Consider the following 24398-nt stretch of genomic DNA (forward strand, 5'->3'; position numbering starts at 1 on the left):
CGCTGTTGCTCTCCAACTGCTCCTCGAGCCTCAAGCATTTCAGTCATCCACACCAGCTTGGTCTGATTCTGTTGTTGTCACTTTGTTTGGCGGTGTGGTGCCATTGCTTGCTTACTTGCTTATTTTTGTTGCTCTTACTTTTCACTTTTATTGCTATCACTACCTTTGGCTGCTCACCCCTTCATTTGTAGCTACCCCTCTTTCTTCTACACGTACACCCACCTTGACTACTCATCGACTGGCGCGTGCTGGCTGCCAAGTCATTTCATACATAAAGGCGTTCCATTCAAGGACTTGTTCTGCTGGTATTCCAAAAGCATTGCGGACATTTGCTGACAGTTTAGTGCATGGGTGTGTGTGTGTGTGTGTGTGTGGCAGAAGGTAAGCAAGCGAACAAGTGAGTTAATGTTGCTGATAATCTCATCGTGGTAACGTTACAGTTATTGACAGATTGCCGTGGGCTTACCTTGCCTTATTTTGGTTTATTTAGTATTTTTACGCCAGCCTTAGGGAGTTTGTTCGTATTAGCTCTAGTCACATTGATAAATGTTGTATGAATATTTGAATGGGGAGTTTTAAAATATTGTTTATTACAACAATTAGTTTTGCGATCTTCAACAACTCCGTTGAAATAAACGACAACGACAATTGTAAGTATATCTTTTAAATCGAAATTTTGCACTTAACGCAAAGAGTGATCGGCTACATAAATTTTAGCTCATTTCTTGTTAAATGAGTTACCCAAACAAGCCATCGCATTAATTTCCTTTTTCAACCCTCAAAGAATTTTTTTTTTTCTATTAATCCATCGCGCAATCGCAAAGAGCAAATCTTAGTTATAATTTGATCACAATGTAATGACTTTTCGAATACAAGGAGACGCGAAATGAATCGTCCCTTATAGTTTTTTTTTTAATTTTTTACTAAATATAAAATAATATTTTTTTTTAATTTTTTTACTAAATAAAAAATAATAATTTTTTTTTTAATTTTTAACCAAATAAAAAAAATTGTTTTTTGTTTTGCAGTTGTCGAGTTCACAAGTGAAAAATATGATTGGACTACGACGCAGTTTGCTAAACTTACACATCTTTCGGTAGAGTGATTAATTTTGCGCCACCGTAACACTGCTATATTCCTATAAAAGATTCAACATACTTTACATTATATCCATAACCAAACTATTAGGTGACTTTGGTGAGGCATAACTCAATATATCCAACGTTTGATACAAGTATAGCATCCTTTTTTGTTCCTTTTTTTTTTTTGTTCTCCTGATTATTCCTTTGAGGCGAATAGGGCCTCTACAAAGCTACTCCAACGTATGCAATTAGATGCTATCGTCTTACCATTTTCCCAGCTTGTATTTGTTGAAGATAAGTCATGCAGCATGGATATTTTCCAGGTGTTTTCTGCTTCACTGAGGATTCCAATCAAGGGCCATTATTGTGATGCTGTGGGGTGGTTTCCTAACAGCGTGGCCTATCCAACCCCATAGTATAGTATGCTGCTATTTAAAGATGGTTTCATGGATTGTGAGTGATTCCACGTAAAGTGATCCAAGTATTTTCTATATTTTCCACAAATTTACAAAACAGATTTTGTAAAAATAGCTTTTTTCACTTTTTCCAATTTCTTATGGTAAAATATATTCAAAACAAAAAAAACTGTTTATCCCAGAAAATTTTTGGTATAATTCTTGTTTTTGAAAAAAACCAAAAATTTTTTTTTTGTAGTTTGTGAAAAACCGCTCCCACCAAGATTTTCCGTATTTTTTCATTAAATTTATTAATCCGGAAATAATAATTTTCTTTGGAAGAGAAATCTTTGGAAATGGAATTTGTTTGCGCAAAATTTTTGGCGAAAAATATTGTTTTTTTGTATTATTTCGTTACACATATTAAAAAAAACATTTCATTAAACTCAATTAATAAAATTAATAATTTAAAGCTAATAATAATCTTTGAAAAAGGGTTTAATTTTTTTTTTTGATAATTTTTCCGAAAACAATTTTTTTTGTCTCAGATTTTTCCGTATTTTTATAAATAATAATTTTGAGACTTATTCAATGCTAAAAATTTGGGTGTAGAGTCTTTCAAGGTTAAATATCTTCCACTCTTTATTCAACATCTAAAACAAATATTCTTTGGGGAAAGGGATCAAAATTTTTGTGGAAAAATATTTTGTTTTTTGATTTCTTCCCATATATTAATTTCGTTGTTCAAAATTTTGTGGAAAAATGTTTGTTTTTTATTTCTTTACATATACAGTGTCAGGCAAAACATATTAAACTCATTCATACTTCGATGTAATTATATTTTCCAACGTGAAATGTCATTTCAAATATAAATTATATACCCAGAAATTAAGACGAACTATTTATTTCTTGAATGCATAAAAAACTTTAACAATCATAAAATTATATGCGTAAAAAACAAAACATATGCGATATTTCGAGCGACAAAACATATTGGAATAACAATAATTAACTTATCTTTTATAGCGTAACCATTATTTTTTATAACTTCACTACATCCTTTTGGCATGGAAGCTATTAGATTGTTGATAACGTCGAGTGGAATATCCAACCAGGCTTGTTTGGCCGCTTCAAATAGCTTCTTTTTGTCTCCATTTACTCCTTGCCTGTCTATCCTCCTATTGAGTATCTCCCAAAGGTTCTCAATTGGATTGAGGTCCGGAGATTGTGCTGGCCACTCAAGCACATTGATTTTTTCCGATGCGATCCAATTTGCTACCAATTTCGAGGTGTGCTTTGGGTCGTTATCTTGTTGGAACCACCACGAAAGTGGCATATTCCACTCAGCATGGGGAAGCATCACGCTCCCTAGTATATTTTGGTATACAAACCTAACCATAATTCCATCTATTAATTGGAGAGCTCCAACCCCAAAGCCAGAAAAACAACACCCACATCTCCGTCATGCTTAACCACACCTTTGCAGTATCGAGGATCTAAACGTTTATTTTTTGGCCGGCGATCTCTTCTCATTCCGTCTGAGTATTTCAAGTTGAATTTTGATTCATCAGAAAAAAGTATAGTTCTCCATCGTTTCACTGACCAGTTAATGTGCTCCCGTACAAATTTCAACCGCTTTAGCCGATTTTTTGTGGAAATAAATGGCGTTTTTGCTGCTCTACATATAATTGTTCAGTCCAACTGCACGTGCTCTGCGTTGTACAGTTCGGCTGCTAACCTTCAGCTAGTTCAGCTCTTTAACTATACTTGCTGACGACTTCTCGGTATCTTTCTTCAATGCTATCAATATTTTCGAATCTTCATGCTGTGTAGTACCTTTGGGTCGTCCTCCACGGTTAAGAATTTCAACACTTCCAGTTTCTCGGAATTTTTTTATAATGAAACTAACTGTTGACTTTTTTATTGCGAACTTTTGACAAATAACCTTTTCGGATAACCGTCCTTGTAGTCGTTTATAATTTGTTTTTTTTTTTTTTCAATTGAACTGAATGTTTTTTCCCACCATTAGCACGTTTTTTTAATAAAAGTACAGAGTTCTAGAATTTTCAATAGGAAACTACTATTGACTCTTATTCCAACGCTCACATTGACCTTGTACAGTAGCAAAAAAATAACGGAGTTTTGTTCGCTTACTTCGATAAACTGAGACAAGTCCAATATGTTTTGTCGCTCTGGATATTGTAGATGTTTGCCTTTTATCGCATATAATGTACCATAATACCGCCTTAAAAACTATTTTTTATGTTTTCATATAACAACTGGTTGTTTTTCATTTCTATGAAATTTTTTCTTATTTAAAATAATATTTGCAAGAGTAAAAAGAAATAGCTTCAGTAATAGGTATCAGTCCAATATGTTTTGTCCGACACTGTACATATATGTATATAAAAAAATGTTTTCCACAAAAATATTTGGGATAGTTTTCCAAAATCAATTATTGTTTGTCACTTTTGAAAAAGACCTACCTCTCACATTTTTCGTATATTTTTGATTAAATTTAATAATTTTGGGATTTATTCAATGTTAAAAATTTTAGCATAGAGTCTTTCGGGGTTAAATAGCTTCCATTCTTTTTAACACATAAACAAATTTTCTACTACAAATGTTTTATTTTGTTGCCCCAAAATTTTTCCAAAAAAAAATATTTTTTGTCAAATTTGAAAAACACTTACACATCTGATTTTTCCGGATTTTTTTCATAACATTTAATAGTTTTGAGATTTATTCAATTTTTCTATAGAGCCTTTCAACTTTAAATATCTCAGTTTTTTAACATTTAAAAAAATGTTCTTTGGATAGAGAAAATGTTTTGTTTTTGTTTTATTTTTTTTAAAATGCTTTTGAAAGATTATTTTAATTTAAATATACATATATTATTTTTCATTAATAGCTAGGAATACGCTCAGTAATCCCTGAGAGTTTCTTAGTGCGGTTTCCATTACTTTCCGAGTTATCGGCAATGCAATGAAAAATCAGAGGAAAATATTGCTCTAGCAAAGCACTAGCACAAGTGCTCGTAAATTACATCCGTTTACAAATCGACAGAAATGTCGGTGCATTACATTAGTAAAAAAATTCACGGTTACATCGTTCTAAAATATACCAAGAAAAAGAGGAAATTCGATGCATTCTTCTACATCTTCTGAATATCGCATCATACAAGGTTTTATCGAACGTATTGTCCGAAAAATCGAAGCCCTCCATCAACCAACTGACTGAACCTTACTCGTATCAGTGTGGCTTCAGACCTGAAAAATCTACCCCATATATTCACAATACGCCAAGTCTTGGAAAACGCCCTGGAAAGGAGAGTCGACACTCACCTTTTTTTCGTCGATTTTAAAGGCGCTTTCAACAACACGAAAAAGCAGTTGCCTATATGCCGCACTGGCTGAATTTGGTATCCCCGCAAAACTAAAACAGCTGCGCAAAATGACGTTCTGCAATGTTACAATTAGGAAGAACCTCGCCGAGTGCTTTGATACAAAACGAGACTTCAGATAGACTGACTCTCTGCCGGGTGAATTTTTCTTTTGCAATACAAGGATTATTAGTAGGGAACTGTTCGCACACAAAAATATACCCAATAATTGCGACTGTCTGTAAGCACAACCTGTCCGATTTTATGAGAGGAATTGAGAGAGGTGGGTCTTGACAATTTCTGGTTTCAACAAGGCGGGGCTATGTGCCACACGATACATGAAACAATCCAATAATTGTGGGAAAAGTTTGGAGATTCGATTATTCCAATTGTGATATTTAAAGGCTTGTAAAAAATAGTGATTTCATACGATTGGGTTCCTCCTTGAGAGGTTATGTGCAGTTATTGGTCTATGTGAATGACCCAGACCCTCTTCTTGTATTGAAAACCAAGACTCAAATCGATGTTCGTGGCATACAAAAGGTTTAAAAACAAAAACTATTATCTTGCAGTAAAAATTATATGGAGGCATCCTTCAGAAAAGGACGGAGGATTTTTCCTTGATTTTATTTTTAATAAAAATTGCCTGAAGTTTCTTGAACTTTAACCGTAAAAGGACAATGTCACAGCTCATATTTCCTAAGTTCTGTAAAAGCTTCCAATTATTATGCAGTAAATAAAGTAAAGTAGAAAAAGTGCACAAAAACGAAATACTCCATCGTATAACTTTATTAGAGAGCACAAAGCCATTGATTATGAGCCATAAAATATGACAGCACAAGCATTCAAATTTGAAACAACAAATGCTTGTCCATATTTATGTTCAAGAGAACGGATATAAATAAGCAGTTTGTTGTGCAGCCTTAGCGAAAGGATTTAGAAAAATTGAGAAATGGTCGAATAGAGCCAGTAAAGATAAATACACATCAATTGAGCTGCTTCGTCAACATATGCGAGTGCTTACATTGGATTTTATGAAGCAGGCTAACATACTTGCATATTTATAGACGCGCAAGGCGCACATTAAACTGTTGTCAGATTTGCCTGTGAGTTATTTACATAAATATGTGTATATGTACATATATACAGCTGTGTTCACAATAATTGCAGCGAAACATTTGCAGCATTTTAACTATAAATTTAAAAAAAAAATTTTTTTTTAACTATTTTAATGCAGCGAGACATACAGGGTTGCCAATATTCGACGGACCCATCTGGCAACCCTGTATCTTTTGACAGAGATGTCAGATCACTTGAGGGGTTAGGCCACTCTAGGATTTTCAAAATATCGAAATTTTTTTTTTTTGCTTAAAAGATGCTTTAAACTCTTTAGAATATAAAACAAAAAGTCCTATGCGTAAAAAAAATGTTTATCTCTAATATTTCGCACTTTTGCGCGAGCGCCTCTGACGTCTCTGAACCGACTATTCAAATTTAAAGCGTGTTTATCTCAAAACGTGATTTTTCAAAACGGCAAGCAGCATAACACAAACAATTTTTAATATTTTCACTTGTAATTGTACAAGGATCTTTAGAACATTATTCCGCACTGAAATACGTACGGATTTTTTTATTAATTAATTAGAAAAATTTTTATAAACAATTAACGGTTCCATTTTAGACGAAAAATTCTACTTTTGACTTCAAACATCTGCAAAATACACAAATTTCAATATTTCTAAAATCCCGTACGTATTTCTACAGCTATACTCACGTCGATTGAGAAGAATGTTTTTAATTTGGTTTAGGTGGACATTTACGTCAGTTGTACTGCTTGCCGTGAAGTGCCTTTTTCGCAGGGCGCGTTCAGAGATTCACTCCAAAGGCGCCATTTTGTAATATTTTTCAATAAAAATATTTGTAATTACACTTAAATACATGCTTAATAATATACTTAAAAAGTTTTTTCCTGGCACCTTTCTTTCAATGTAAAAAAAATCCTTAAAAAACTGCTTTTTTACAGTAGCTAGAGTGGCGTAACCCCTTAATGACATACCGCGTTGGAAGCGTCAGTCCAAGCAGATTTGTACCACGGAAAAGCACACGCCACGTGAGCGCTCCCAAATTGTTGAAATTTACATTCAACAAAAGAAGCCAATTGTGAAAACTCAACGTGCGTATAAAAAATTAAATAATGTGAAACGTGCGCCTTGTAAGAACACCATTAAACGTTGGCACGAAAGGTTTTCGACTGGTGATGCTCTTTCTAATCCAAAAAGGCCAAATCAAAACCGACCAAGGCGTCGCCAAGGACATCCCAAAATCGCCGTTCTCAGCAGTTGGGCATTGCTCGAACCACTTTACAACGAATTATCCGCATTGATTTGCATTTATTCCCGTATAAGATTCAATTGACGCAAATATTGTTGCCTGCGGACGAGCCTGGTCGATTGGAATGGGCCCAAAGAGTCATCGAAATCCGTCGGGTCCGTCGAATATGGGCAACCCTGTAGTGCAGAGTTTTCACTATTAATTTATTTTTTATAAATTTGTTTTTTATCATTTTTTTTTTAAGTGTTTCAAGTCAGCGAGATATATTGCAGAGTTTTGACTATTTATTCTTTTTTTATGAAACTTGTTTTTAATTTTTTTTTTTCTTTAATGCAGCGAGACATACCGCAGAGTTTTGAATATTCATATAAAAAAAAATGTATATATTATATATATTTTTGTTTTCATTTCTTGTAAAGCAGCGAGCCATTGACTCTTCATTTATTTCATAAAAAATTGTATTAAGTTTTTGTTTTTTGTATACGCTTGTATCACATGTTTTGTATATACATAAATATACAGTTGATACTATAACAAAAAACACTTTAAAGATTGTATAGAAAAAATTCAAAAATTCAAATTTCAAAGCAGAAGTTCTTGAAAATTTTCAAATATGCAAATTTGTAGCCTATTCAATTCTGGTTTATTATTACAAACAGTTTAAGGTAACTTAAAATCACTTAAAATCCCAGCCGATGGCCTATGCTGCTAGTGCTGCTGCCTTCTTATATTTGTATAACTTGTTATTATACAAATTTAATAATAATAATAATAATAATAATTAAAATCACTCTGAGTTTTAACAATTTTTTCTCCAATGGTCTTTGCATTTCTTCCGTATGGAGAAAATACACAGAGACGCCACCAAGAAAAAAATTGCCAAAAACCAACGCAATCAATCAAAATTTTGAAATTTTCATGAAAATTTGTTGAATTTTTTTAAATTTTTCAAAGTTTGTTGTAGACTAAACTATATTTTTATAAAAAACTTCACTTAAAAAAAAAAATAAATAAAAAAATACATAAATACAAATTTTCCAATATGTCGCGCTGCTATTTTTGTGCGCACAGCTGTAAATACATACATGCACATAATCTTATATGTACTTATATGCACTTTGTAGTCGAGTGGCTATTGGTTGTTGGCTGTTCTTAATATTCCTTTTATTACTGAGCTCCAATGCAAATTTCCCGATATCTGAGTTAAATTTTATGTATTACTCTACAAGCGCCTTAACGTATGCAACAAATTACGGTCATTTTTTACAACAGCTTAATAGGCAGCAGCTGCCACGCAAGCCTTCATTTCATCATTTATGATGTCTTACGCATTTTTTGTATCATATTTTACAAATATGTTTTCTGTTTGGTTTTTTTTTGTTTACCATACATTTTTCCCCCTTTTGCAATTTATGTGCTGCTTCTTGCCTTGCTTGTTTCCTTGTTAGGTTTTTTTCTGCACCTCAATTTCCTCGCATATTTATTTTCATGCTCAGTTATGGCTGGCTCACTGCCTTTTATGTCATTGACTCTTGGATTTATATTTGTTTTCAATGATCTTATTAAAATTTACATTCTTATGGTAGTATTTTACTTGATTTTTATGATAATTTGTTGCCGATGTGTCAGTTTGGAAAATTAAAAAAAAAAAATGAATGAATAATGGAGAGCTTAAATATAAAGTAAGCTGCTGTGCATTGACAGTGAGGAACTTTTATTATAATCTCGCCGATGTAACCTATGATTGTAGGCATTGCCAGTCGATTCAATGCGGTGAAGCAGAGTGAGCAGGTAGGCAGGAGAGACCGGAAGTTCAATTCAGCAATTTCTGCAGTGGGATGGTTATAACGACAGCCAAAGAGGCGGTAGCGTTCTTCAATGAATATTATTTGAAACCCAAGAAAGCCAAAAAGGCCCTTATACCAATGGAATGCGTACTTCTATTGTTTTTGTAAAGGACAGAGACACTATAAAGATCGTGAAAAAACGGATCAGCTTATATGAATAGAATTATTTTATAAAATGTAAAATGTTTGTTTTCAAAATTATGTGACCAAAGAGGCGAACAGTACGTGAAAACGTAGGTGTATAACCTTCTTTAGTATATATGTTAACACATGACTCCCACGGCAACCACATTCTAGTACGCAACGCTTGCAGTTTTGAAGCTCAATTGCTAGCGTTCTCCAGACTAAACAAAATTAGGATAAAATATTAAGTTCCAGAACAATAACAACAACAATAACTGTGACTGCCGTTGCAGCCAAAGCTGGTCGCACATATGAATACTTTTCTGTTCCTCAAATAACATAAACAACAACACCAACAACTGCAGCTGCAGTTACCGTTGCAGTTCTTAGAATTAAATCAATACATTTAAGAACTTTTGTATTCTTAAGTTTAAGAGAAAAATATATTGTTCAATGAAGTCAGTTAGATTCCAGCAGCCAACTTGGACGGGACTACTCAACAACTTAACTTATACCCTTCCCTTCTCCAAGTTACGTGAACATTTGATTGTTATTTTCAGGAGAAAATATATCAACTTTGAAAACAAAATTTTTTTTTTGCTAAACTTTTTTTAGAAAAACATATTTCGTCAGATGTGCTGTGAGCTTGTGGCAATATCTGCAGCGCAATGTTATTTTGGTTTTTATTTTTTCAATTTGGTGATCACAAAATATATCTACTTTGTTAAAAAGTGCTTTGAAAACAAAAAGTTTAAGGTTTAAAAAATTGTTTGTTTTTTGTGTTAAAATTGTATGGAAAAACATATTTCAGTCAGACCAGTTTTGAGGTTGTGGCAATTTCATACAATTTTTTTTTTTGTTTTTTTATTTTTATTTGCTGATCAGTACTTTGATGCTGTTGTTACTATAAATCTTGCAAATTAAGTATCCTTAGGTCAGCCCGATAGCCTCTGCTACCAGTTACCTTGATTTTGCAATATGATTCTTTCGAAATAAGTAAACAAATTTTTTTAATATTTCAGATTTCAAATCTAAGCAGATACAGCCTGTGCTTTTCCAGGATTTTATGTTTCCTACAATAGAGCCATTGGAATCTCTGAATTCTGTTAAATTTTAAAAATCTTTTTAAAATAATTTCGAAGATTTTTATTTTCGTTGTTTTTGTTGTAATTATGCTCAAACGAAACTTGCGAAGTTTTGTTTTTAATGACGACAAATTTTTACTGGAGAGAAAAAATTGCGGGATTAATATTTTTTTTAAGGTTTACAAATATTTTGAATTTTATTATGTTGAAAAATATTATTAATTGAAAAAAAAATTTAAAAAAAATGTTGTTTTTGTTATTCTTCTGATTGTGATTACTTTTTTTACATTGTAAAAAATAAAAGTTTTTTTTTATTGCTTTGATTTCGATTACCATGTTTATATTTAAGATATAAAAAATATTACTTAGAAAACAAAATTCAAAAAATGTTTGTTTTTTATGTTTTCATCAGCTTGAAAGTTCGACATACCGTTTCATTTTTGTTTTTCGATAACTATCAAATGTAGGTACTAATAGTTACGAAATGTTAAGACTAAGATGTCTGCATTTTGAAAATATTATTTATAAAAAAATGTGTCTGGAGTGTAACAAAATGTAAAATATTATCTGTTTGTCTGAATTTTTTGTTACTTTCTTTAATTTTTTTTCAAATTTCGATTTGCTTAATTTTTTCAATTATGCTCAAATGAAAGTCTGGTATTTTTGGTTTAAAATTCATTATGGGGAGAAAAAATGTATGGTTGCATTTTCGGTAACTTTTAAAAATTTTTTTCAAATAATTTTTTTGCACATTTTGATTTTTCATTCTTTTTTTTTAATATGAATTTTCAAATCGAAATTTCGGACAAATGTTTGGAAAGATTTTGTAAATGACGCTTAGTTTTTTATGAAGAAAAATCATGTTATGATTGGGTTTTCTTTTTTACATTTTAAAATTAAAAATTATTGTTAATTATTAGATTTTTTTTTATTTGGTTTTTAATGATTGTTCCTTTTTTTGTTTTGAATTTTGTTTTTAATTTTTTTTGTGGACATTCTACTGATTTTTTTTAGATGACTATCAAATGTACTATTTACCGATAATGCTAGCGATAACTATTTACCTATAATGAAACTGTAAGACTAAAATGTTTGCACATTGAAAATATTATTAAAAATATTATTTAGGGAGTAGCTTCTGCTCAAATATGAACACACTCGAGCTTGACTTGTTTACAGTAGCACAGAAAACAAACTATGTGACATATCTCGCTGAAATTTGCCATGCAAGCTTATAACAGTCCTACCAAAAAACAAAAAATTTATTTTTGCCATATGTCATCCGCGGACGGATGGCAGAAGGTATAACACAATATAAAACTTTATCTCTTCCCGTTTTTTTTCTATTTCTTTTTTTAATTACGTTATTTCGCTATTTTTAATTTCTCCATCTATACTCAAATGATAGCCATGCATTTTTATTTTAAGATGAGGCCTAATTTTTTAAAGAGAAAAAATTGTTTGATTTCATTTTTGTTAATTTTTAAAAATATTTTTCAAATAATTTTTTTACACATTTCGATTTTTTTAATTATGCTCAAATGGCAGTTTTGGATTATTTTCTGTAACAGAAGCCAACTTTTTAATGGAGAAATAAAATTTCATGATTGATTTTTTTTTTGACGTCATAACGTCTTATAATTCGATTTAAGAGGCTGCACGCACGAAAAAATGTGTCGTTACCTTGCTCATTAGTGTTACCTTGCTCATTGCCGTTACCTCGCTCATTTGTCGTTACCTTGCTCATTGCACTGAATGAACTGCAAGCGAAAGCGCGGAACGACCGTTCGACATCTTGCTCTCTCCTACTTAAGTGAGCGTATATATGTATGTATATGCGCATATGTACATATATAAATTCACGTATTTATATTTGCATATGCCTTCTTATTGATTATTATTAATTTGATTCACTTGAAGAATTTAAAATAAAACCAAGTTTGTTAATAATACCTGTTGTTTTAATGATATTATTATTTTTTGACGTGATAACGTCTTATAATTCTATGTAGCCGGCTGCACGCACCAAAAAATGCGTCGTTATCTTGCTCATGCGTCGTTACCTTGCTTGAACAGCATGTTATGTTATGTTATGTTATATGTTATGTTATGTTATGTTATGTTATGTTATGTTATGTTATGTTATGTTATGTTATGTTATGTTATGTTATGTTATGTTATGTTATGTTAAAGTATATTATGTTATGTAATGTTAACTCATTCTCTATATCCATACAAAATATCTATCAAACAAATAAAATTAAAATTTTCTTTTGAAAAATGCCACCATTCAATCAGTATTTTCTTATGACGTTATCACGTTAAACTATCGTCAGTAAACCGACTTTACAGACAACCTCTTTTTTTACATTTTTAAATTAAAAGTTATTCTTAATTATTAGCATGTGTGTTTGCGTTTTTAATGTTATTTTTCTATTTGTTTTTTTTTTTTTTGAAGTTTCGACATTCTTATAAATTTTTTTCTTAAATTTTTGTTTTTTTAATTTTTGTTGTTTCAAACTTCAGCATTCTATCTGTTTTTGTTTTTCCAATAACTGTCAAATGTTTCATTTATAATGAATCCGTAGGACTAAATTACCTACACATTGAAAATATTATTAAAAAATTATTATACATAGGGAGGAGTATAACAAAATATAAAACTTTGTCGGAATTTTTTGTTAAATTTTTTTAATTAGTTTCTTAATTATTTCGACTACGCACCATTTAGAATAAAGCTGTAAGACTTAAAAAATATATATTATTAAAAAAAAAAATGATGTTGGGAGTGTAACAAATTCTAAAAATTTTTCTGCCTGTTTTTATTTATATATTTTTTTTTTTTGTTTTATTTTTCTTTTTCTTTATTCTAAAGTTGTTTTTTGGCTTTATTTGTTGCTTTAAATTTCATCATTTTTGATTTTTTTAAGATCCTCCACTGTGTGTTTGGAATTTTTATTTTAAAATGATAACTTATTGTACTTTTTATGCAAAAAAAAAAATGATTGCAATTTCTTCAAAGTTAAATTTTTATTAAATATCAATACCAAGTGGGATACTTATTTCCTCCAAATTACGTAACTCTAGCTCTACCAAGGCGGCATACATATACAGTGGTGGAAAAAAAAATAGACTCTTACCTTTGATATGCATTTCATAGTTCATATCTTAAATAATGTTAAATACCGATCTTGCACACGTTTGTTTGTTTCAATATACTGCTCTCAACAACAACAAAATTATTTACCTTCCCAACATAAAAAAAGAGAAAACACCATCCATGCTCGTAGAGTACCTAAATAGGTTGGCAAATAAAATAGACTCATAACAGTTTAAATGAGAAAAGCTCCGTTAATTTCCACTTAAAATTTTTCAAATCAAAGAAATTATATTAGCTAATCCAGTATTGTATTGTCATGAATAATTATTCACTAGCGTGCTTTTGAATTGAATGTTTGTAAAATGGGTCGCCGCGTTCATTGTACCGAAAGTGAAAAAAAATCATAGAAAATCTTCGGGAAAAAGGTTATACCATCAAAAATATTGCCGAAATTGTTAAAAGATCCGATCACTTAGTGAGAAATGCGCTTAAAAGCAAAAATAGAACCGACGAAAAACGGAGAAGACCACGGAAGACGACCATACTAGAAGACCGCGCTATGTTCCGAATATCGAAGTCGCAGCCCTTTGCCACATCCAATGATATTAAAAACACTTTGAACCTGCCTATCAGTTCGCGAACCGTTCGTTATCGTTTGGAATTAGCAAATTTACCCGGGCGCATAGCGAAAAATGTTCCACTTTTAAATAAAAACAATATCCAAAAGAGAATGTCTTTTGCCAAAGAGCATTTAAATGAGCCTAGCAAAAATTGGAGAAATATACTATGGTCTGATGAAAGCAAAATGAATCTTTTTAGCAGCGGCAAAGAACTGACAGTACGGTATACAAAAAAAACGGTGAAACACGGAGGCGGAAGTATAATGGTATGGGGCTGTTTCTCATACTATGGTGTTGGGCCATTGTACCGAATCGATGGTATAATGGATTCGGCAAAATACTTGGATATTTTACAAAATGTTATGATGCGTTATGCTTCAGAGGAGATGCCGATAATTTGGCGCTTTCAACAAGACAATGATCCGAAGCACTCTGCAACTGTAACAAAAACTTGGCTGCGTAATGAAGGTATTCGGGTACTGGAATGGCCCTCGCAGAGCCCAGATCTCAACCCAATTGAGAATTTATGGGGAATAGTGAAGCGAGAGCTCTCTAAAATGCCAAAAGCTACGAATAAAATGGATCTATGAAGAAAAGAGCTACAGATTTGGCAAACAATTCCAAAGGAACAGTGTGAGCGGCTCGTGGACTCGATGCCCCGAAGGTGCGCTGCTGTAGTCCAAAATCAAGGTTCAACCATTAATTATTAATGCGTATTTAAAGTTTTGTATCCTTTTTTTTAGTGAAATCGCTGTTATTTGAAAAAAATTTGAAATAAAATGAAAAAAAGTCTATTTTTTTTTGCCAGCCTGTTTAGGTACTCTATGAGCAAGAGTCGTGTTTTCTCTTATTTTTTAATGGAAAGGTTAATATTTTTGTTGTTGTTGAGAGCACTAGATTTGAACGAAGAAACGAGTACAAAATTATTAAACAATTGTGCAACAATATTGGGGATATGAACGATCAAATGCATTTCAAGGCTAAGAGTCTATTTTTTTTCCACCACTGTATAACATTTAATTAAAATTATTTCCTGCTTATTAATAACAAAAATAGATCTTAGTTTACTACTTACAATGGTCGGCATTGAAGTTGGGCGCTTACCTGTAAAGAAACAAAATTATCATATTAATCCAAAAAATTCTGCTGTCCAAGACTTAAAATTAAAATAAATATCACCGGCATACATTTTCAGAGAAGCGACAATCAAAAAACAAAAAAGCAGATGACCGTTACAGAAACACAAATTTATCATCAGCCTGTCTAACCAAAGTGTCAAACAGTTGCCTAAGCAAACCTTTGCGTAGAGTCAATTTGTATTCATAAGGCAGGCAAATCTGTATGCCATTGTTTTCAAATCATACGAAAAGTCAACAACGAAAAGGTCGTACCACCACTTTTTCTTCACTCCCCACACACCCTGTGCCATCATAACGCACGCTACCTACTCGATGCATAGAGCCAACGAACAAATTCAACTTGAAGGCAGTGCGCCACAAGCCAACCCTATGAGTTTGAGAGCTAAACCAACTAGCAACATAGAAGACTACAATGAACCAGGAAACAGAGAACGACTGATTGAAGGACGAAGGTTCCAATTGAGTGACTATCCAAGGAAGCCGAAATAAAAAGACGAAAGAATGGGATGAAAACGGAAAAAACAAAAAAGTACCTACGATGCAACCAGCCACGGTAATTGACCAAAAAAAAAGAAACGAAATGAAAATCAAGTCAGGCGCCAACAGTCAACAGCCAACAAGGCAGAATAGTGAGTCTAGCACATCAACCCTCTGCAAAAGAAAGTGACGTCCAAACGAGGTGACGGCCACATAAGAAAAATGAATTCAGAACACTCAATACATACAGAGGGGTGGAAAAATAACACTGCTGCAGACAGAAGGTGTGAAGTGGAAAAAAGGGGCATAAAGAAAAATTCTGGCCAGCTTGTCTCGCGTCTGTGCAGATTGGTATTGGCCATTTCGGAAACGGAAATGAATTGAGAGGAGGATATGCATAGCGCATTCATTGTTAAAAAAACAGTTTTGCATAAAAAGTGAAAAAACAAAAAAAAAAAACAAATAACACCAAAAGAACGAAGTTCGAAGCAGGTGACCAACCAACCTGTCACGTTTCGACTCAAGTGACAGTCAGAGACAAAGTGTCACATATGCAGTGATAGCGTCAAGCTTTTTTGTGCGCATACATCATATATGTATATATGTGTGTGTACGTACATATGCAGGAGTATAGTGCGATAGTAGCTGCTATCAGATCGTATGGAATTTTAATTGAATTTGCCGCTTCCCTAACGCGGAAAAGTTGGAAAAAATTGCAAGAAAATTTGCAAACGGTACGGGTGTAATAAAAAACGAGCAAAAAACAATATGAGTAAAGGCAGTAAAGCTGAGTGATGCAACAAAAGGAGCAGCATTGTTTTAAAAGGCACAAAGGTAATATGAATAGAAAGAGCCGAAATTTCAGCAAAAAATGCACTTCTTCCACTTAATAGGCACTGTAGGCAGCTAAAAGGCAAAGCGTATACCAGGTTTTTGTTGCTAGCGTACCATGAAAGTGTATGCGAATGTATTTTGGAGAATAAGAAAACTTGGATTTTTTGTGCAACCTCTTTTCACTTCTACCCAAAACTTAAGTGCGAAGCAACAGCAAAAACAATGAAGGCACACACATAGACACGATGATAGCACCAATTACGGATTGTAAAATGAAACTCACACGGAAATAATGACAATACAATTTCGATAAACGGCAGTGATATTCAAATTTATTGGCACTCCAAATTTTAAGGTAATGTCTTTTATTGATGAGCTACAAGGAGAGATCAAAAATTTAAGGGAATGAGGAGGATAGTGTGCGAAATTATATATCAAATGTATATTCATTTCAGCCTAATGCAATTCGCATACATTTCTTAAAGTTTGGTTATGCCATACAAAGAGTAAACAAGTTGTTCGCTTAAGGTTTTCAAACAGGATAAAGTGGCCGACGTAACTCCATCATAAAGGTGGTTAAGTTTCAAGGGCTGGTGTTGATTTTAAATAAAGTACAATTTTTTTTAGGAAATTATTGTCAATTCTCGTTATTATGATAATATTCGTATGGCTCAATTACGTATGGAACAAAATATCGGCCAAATAACCGCCGGAGCTTCGGCGGCACACCTCCATCCGATGGTCCAAATTTTCGATTGAGGTTCTATGCCTTTAATGTCCCGAATTATCTCACCTTTTAGCTCTTGAACTGTTGCGTACACCTTTTCTTTCAAATGACTCCAAAGAAAGAAGTCCAACGGTGTCAAATCACATGGTATTGGCGGCCAATTGACATCGCCGCGACGTGAGATTATTCGGCCATCAAATTTTTCGCGCAAAAGAGCCATTGTTTCGTTAGCTGTGTGAGAAGTGGCACCGTCCTGTTGAAACCACATATCGTCCACAACCATATCTTCCAATTCGGGCCATAAAAAGTTCGTTATCATCTCACGATAGCGAACACTATTCACAGTAACTGCCTGACCGACCTCATTTTGGAAAAAATACGGCCCAATGATGCCGCCGGCACATAAACCGCACGAAACAGTCACTCTTTGTCTGTGCATTGGTTTTTCGGCAATCACTCTTGGATTATCATTCGCCCAAATGCGGCAATTCTGCTTATTGACGAATGCACTGAGGTGAAAATGTGCCTCATCACTGAAGATGAAGTGCGCGATATGCATTTTGATTTGAACGCACGTTTTTATAATAGGTCTGAATAACTTTAACGCGTTGCTCGATTGTCTATCTCTGCATGGTTCAAATTGAGTTATTGAAATTGAAAAATGTCAAATGATATGCAGAAAGACACTTGACGTTTAGGTGTGATTCACATTCAACATCGGCCCTTGAAATTTAATCACCCTTTATAACCCCCGATAAAACGGCAGCCCGTCAACATTGTGGCCAATATTGACTTTTTTTCATTTCTTGAATGTTCGTTATTTTTGAATAAAAGAATAGCTCATTATCTAAGCAAAACAATTTTGATCCAATTTTCACATTTGATAAAAAATTAGTAAAATTCGACAAAATTTTCTTCCCAATTCCACGGTTATTAATTCGAGTCTCTAGAAAGATTTTGGTATGCAGATTTGAGGCCAATAAATTTTGGTAGGACAAAGTGCAACTCCCAAAAAATTCCGTTTATATTTCCTTAACAGTGTAGCGCATTTTTTCCATATACAATACAATTACATACGTGCAATGGTCAAAACATTGATAAGCAATCATTTGTCGCTGGCTGTGTGTGTTATTTATAAAAAAAAATTTTAATACTAAAATGGCTGCACAATGAAAATGTTATTAAAAAACTGATGTAGGGAGGCAAAAAGTTCGTTCATAAAAACAATGCCTGTATGTTTATTCGATGAACACACTCATTTCCGTTTATGAGGTATGCATACTCATACTCGCCAACGGCGAATCTTGCTCGATAATTTGCTTTCAAATGCAAATTTTTCGCCAAGTGAGCCGAGCAGAGAGATAGCGAGCAGGGAAGTGCCGAATAGGAGAGGCCAACTATCACATTGCATTGCGGCCGCCGTGGCCGAATGGGATGGTGCGCGACTACCACCGCTCCGGCTTCGAAACCCGCTGCAGGCATGAAACACCAAAATGATAGAAAAGGTTTTTTCTAATAGCGGTCACCCCTCGGCAGGCAATGGCAACATTTCGATCGTATTTCTGCCACGAAAAAGCTCCTCATAAGCTGAGACGTAAAACTGTAGGTCCCCTCAAGAAAACTTTAAGACGCATACCACAAATTGAAGGAGGTATTTGGTATATCCAAACTTTTCGAAGGAATTGAAAAAGAAAAGTTGTACTTTGCGACTAAGAGTTTAATCTGGCACAATCAGCATGGGTTCATCCTGGGGTAGATCTACAGTTTCCAACCTAGCACCTTTTGGTGAATATTGTTTTTCAACTTTTGCTGAAGATTTTCAAGTCGATTGTCTTTACACGGACTTTTCTAAAGCATTCGATAGTGTTTCTTATACAATTTTACGTAATAGAATCGGAATAGAGTAGCCTATAGAATAGAGTCGCTTGGTTTTCATTAAACTTTCTTTCAAATGGTTGAAGTCTTATTTAGCCGATAGATGATGTGTGGTAACGATTGAGGATGAATGCTCGGCAACTTTCATTGCATCTTCAGTGGTGTCACATGGGAGTATTTTAGGTCCTCTTCCCTTCGTTCTACTTATTAATGATATTAGTAACTGTTTTTCATTTGTGAATTTTCTTCTGTATGCTGATGATTTGAAAATATTTTCGGCGATTAGAATAAATGAAGATGTTTATATGTTACAATCGCAAATTAATGCGCTCGTTTTCAAGTTACTTTTGACAAAACTCAAAAACTGGAAAACATAGTCATTTTTTAGTATTGCTAATTTCGTTTTTTGGTTTTTCCTTGTTCACTCCTCTCAGGAACATAGGGCCCCGACAAGACTCTTTCATCGTACACGGTTCTGTGTGGTTGTTTTTTTGCACCGGCACATGAGAGTTCGGCATCTGCTAGTTCGCGCAGCATCGACCTTTTTCAAACTCTGCTCCCTTGTGGGTTCCAGTCCAGTGAAAACTTTTTTTTAATTAATGTGTTAATTTTATTATTATGTTTAGTTTTAACTTTTGGTAGAATAAATTTATTTACGTTTTATTTATTTTTTGAAAGAAGACTGATTCCTACTTTATTTTTAATTTTGGGTTGAGGATATCAACCTGAACGTTTACAAGCTGGTATTTATCATTTATTTTATACTTTATTAGTTTCTTTACCTACATATATTAGTAGGAATTTTTTATTTATATAATACTTTAATAACATTGAATTATTATCTTTTGATGCTATCTGGTGGTTTTCTCAATATGTGACCTATTATCCATCGCCACTTTCTGCGTTTGACTTGCCTAAGGATGGGTTCCTCGTTCGTTAATCTCCGCAGTGCGACATTACTGAGGGTGCTTGGCCAGAATATTCTGCAGATGATGTAGAGGCATTTGTTGACGAAAGATTGTAGCTTTAGTGTGATATTATTGTAGACCAGCCATACTTCACTTCCGTATAAGAATACAGACTCCACACATTAGCGAAATATTCGTAGTTTAGTGCGCCTGGAGATTTGCGAACTCGCCCATACGGTATGCATTCACCCAAATGCCGCCCTTGCTTTGTTTAGCCTGCAGTTGAAATCTTCATCTGCTCCATCATCAGCCGTGATGATGCAGCCGAGGTAGCAGAAGCTTTCGACAAATCCCACCGAACACCCGTCAACCAATATCTGCCTTGTGTTATTGTGGTTAACTCTTATGGCCTTGGTCTTGACTATGTTGACATCCAGTCCGACAGTGCGTGCTAGCGCGAGTAGTTTGTCCGCCTTCCCTTGCATATCAGAGAGTTTGTGAGAGAGGAGTTGAAGTCCAGGTCCTCAAAATGTCTGGTGAAACTCCATACGATGCCTTTTTTGTGCAGGGTCAGTTGGCTCATAACATCGTCTAAGACGGTGGTGAAGAGAAGGAGCGACAGTCCTTGCCTTACGTCTGCGTTGGTAGTGAATGGATCGCTGATATCGCACTGCCAGTTCGAAGTTCTCGTAGAGGGCTTTGGTGAGCCGGATCATCTTGGCGGGAACTCCCTTTCTACTCAGTGCAAGCCATATTGCGTCTCGTTTGATAGTGTCGAACGCTTTCTTTAAGTATATTCTTCTTCTCATATTGCTAATACTTTATTTCAATCTGTTCATGAATTCAAAGATCTAGGCGGGATCTTTGGCTCTCATTTTTTATTCAATAGTCACACTAACTTTCTTGTATTTTTATTTTTTTTACGAGTAATAGCTCGAAGTTCTTGAAGTTCTTTATTTTATACCTCGAAGTTCTTGAATTTCCACACTCTCAAATTACTTTTTACTTAATTTGTTCGCTCTAGAGATTAGAATATGCAACATTTATCTGGAGGTGTTGCCATCACTTCGGAATTGAGAGAATTGAACGTGTACAGAAGATGTTCCTTAAATGTGCTAGCAGGTCGTTAAAATTCTCAAAACCTATCCCCACGTATAATTCCCGTTTCATTTTAATTCACTTAAAGTATCTAGAGAGTAGAAGGTCTATACTTTCACTGCCTTCTAATTTTAGTACAGGGTGGCTGATGAATTTTGCTACATTAAGAAACTCAAATAACTTTTTTTTAGTGTATGGAATTCATTTATTTTTTTTTTTCAAGTTGAAGGTCATTAAATTTTATTAAATGTAGCTTAACTAGTTTTAAAAATAATTGAATTTAAATGCCCCCCATGCTCGTTGACACAAGTGCGGCATCTTAGTAAAAAGTTGTTCATTGCTGATTTGAGAGTTGCGACAGGAATAGCCGCAATTGTTGCCCGAATGGATTGTTTTAGTTCATCCAAATTTGTTGGCTTTGTTTTATAAACTTCTTGTTTACATAAACCCCACAAGAAAAAGTCAGGTGCAGTAAGGTCAGGCCTGGGGGGCCAACGAAATTCGGAGTTTCTTGAAATCAGTTTATTGGGAAATTTTCGTCGCAACTCTGTCATAACAGTCTGGGCTATGTGAGACGTTGTCCCATCTTGTTGAAACCACACAGAGTTGAAAGGAATTCTTTTTCAGCGTAGTTCTGGATAGAAAAATTCTTTCAGCATTTTCAAATAACGGTCTCCAGTAACCGTAAAGGTGTGACCATTTTCTTCAAAAAAATAAGGCCCGACAATACAGCGTGAAGAAACCGCACACCACACTGTCACGCGAAGAGGATGCAATTCCGTCTCGTGGAGTATCTGTGGGTTAGAAGTACTCCATATTCGACAATTTTGTTTGTTCACATTGCCGTTTAAATCGAACTGGGCCTCATCAGACATGAAAAGGCAGTTTAACATGTTTTGGTCTTCTTCCACCATTTGCAGGATCTTCTGGCAAAATTCCAAGCGAAGCGGCAAGTCTGCTGCATTCAGTTTGTTAACCATTTGAATTTTGTAGGGAAATAAGTCTAAATCTTTGTGCATTATTGTTTGCAAAGACTGTCGGCTGACACCAAGTTGAGCAGATAAGCTTCTTGTTGAAACCCTTGGATTGCTTTGTATAGCTGCAGCTACAGCAGCGATCGTTTCCTCCGTCCGAACTGGTGGGTTTCGATGATAAGGCCTTCTTGCGACTGTTCCTTGCTCAGCAAAATTATTCACCAGTCTCATTATGGTCCATCTGCTCGGGGGATCGCCGCCAAACATCCGCCTGTACTCTCTCTGTACCAAAACTACGGACTCCAGTGCGTGATAGCGGCGGACTATCCAAATTCTTGTTTGCGTGTCCCAGTTATCCATTTTAATAAATTTTAAAGATCAATCTGCAAACTAAAACAAAAATGGAACAGATAACTTAAAAAGAAAAAAAGTTATTCAATTTTTTTTTTTGGTAGCGGCTTTCATCAGCCACCTTGTATAATTAAGGGGATATTCACTGTCATATCCCTACTATAAGTAGATCTCTACGCAATACTTAGAATGCTAGATATGATACGCAGAACTTTCAAAAATATTAATCAAATCGTGGCGGCCGCCGTATAGTGAGGTCACTGAGAATAATTCTACTCCGGACAGTAGACCGTCTTTATTCTATTATTTTAGTTGTGCTGAAGAACGTTGATCATTCCCTCATACCGCATCAAATTGATAAATAAAATATTTTCTTTTTCAGCACAGATTTAAAATGATTTCTAATTAAAGTCACAAAAAGAATGAAACTGCTTATGCGCGCAGTAAAAATTCATAAACAAATTTTGGCGCTACAACTTTTTTCATTATTTCAAATCCTTATAACTAATCATCACTCAACTCCTTCTTCTCTTTGCTTCCCACCTCTGTGCACACTTCCACTTAACTAATAACTCACCAACAGCCAGACAATGCACTCTCTGCCATCATCCAACAGTCCATTGCAAATATTTGAAACGTTCATATTCACAAGTAATTAAGCCATTATACGCGCCAGAAAGTACAAATGCTACACACATGCACACCCACACACACGAATACATGTCCATAGTGAAATCAACGAGCATAAACTAATCGACTCAGACGCGTGCAAATATGTGCGATGGCAAATACTATGCTAACTATTATGCATGTGTAAAGCTATTACGCTAGTATTAGCTATCGACTTATGTACGTATGTATGTATGTATGCATTATCTTGTCGTATTGGCTGGCGAAAAATGATTTAATACTGTAAAATAAGCACTCCCACGCAGACTGAATAGACTTTGCACAATTCTGTGTGTGTCGTTTGTGTAAATAGCTAATAAGAGTACACGTACGGCTTTGGAAGCTACTCCTGACATGGCATACGGATAGGGTTATGAAGGGTGAAAGCATTAATCACAACTACATATACATCTACAAAAGTCGGCAAATATGACAAATAATTAGTTACCTAATTGTTGTGGCGGGCAGATAATGTCCCATCAGGTCATTGCTTTGTGGTATTAAAAGTTTGGGATCTTGATTGTTTGGAAATTTGAAATATATGAGATTTTGAAACAGCTCCCAATGAATAAGCGATCTGTATCAATGACTTGGGTAGGACACGCCTACACGTGGGCTACACGCACTTTTGCATCACCGCTCGAAATGCGCGACGTATAGTACCCAACCATGCCACAATCGATCATTTGCGTGACAAGTTCGATATTCGTCTCGGCGATATCAATTGGCGATCTCGGAGCTGCGATTTCACGTTGAAAAGAAAAGCTTATACAGGGTGGGTCAAATAAGATCTACTAATAACTAAAGTTTACTGCCTAGCAGTATGCGCAGTTGCTCCATCTTGTTGAAACCACAAATTAGGATACTGCTCCGCCATTGGCCGCAAAAAGTTTTCAATCAATGTCTGGATGAAGCTCCTGAAATCGATTCCGGCGTTTCATCCTCATTTTCGAAGAAATATGGATCGATAACTTTAGTGGCCATAACACCGCACTAAACAGTACATTTAGATAAGTGCAACTGATGTTGGTGTGTTGCCCTTCCATTTAAATGGAAATGCGCTTCATCCGACATCAAAACATTATTTAAAAAATCAATTTGTGTGGCTAATTGTGTAAGAATAGAAATACTCGATCATTTTAACGCGTTGTGTTGTACTGTAGGGTTCCATAATAAATTTCCAACCATTCAATTATAACCTTCAAAAAGAGAAAAATAAATATGTCAAAAAATAAAAAAAGTTATTTGTGCTTAACATTAGTAGGTCTTACTTGGCCCATCCTGTTATTCTCAGATAATGACAGTTTGGTGCGGATTTCGTAGCGAAGGTATCATTGGCCCATTTTCCCCCGAAAACGCTGCTAAAAATGCCATTTCGGCC

This window comes from Anastrepha obliqua, chromosome 5 (assembly GCF_027943255.1).
Source record: "Anastrepha obliqua isolate idAnaObli1 chromosome 5, idAnaObli1_1.0, whole genome shotgun sequence".
Classification (NCBI taxonomy): Eukaryota; Metazoa; Arthropoda; class Insecta; order Diptera; family Tephritidae; genus Anastrepha; species Anastrepha obliqua.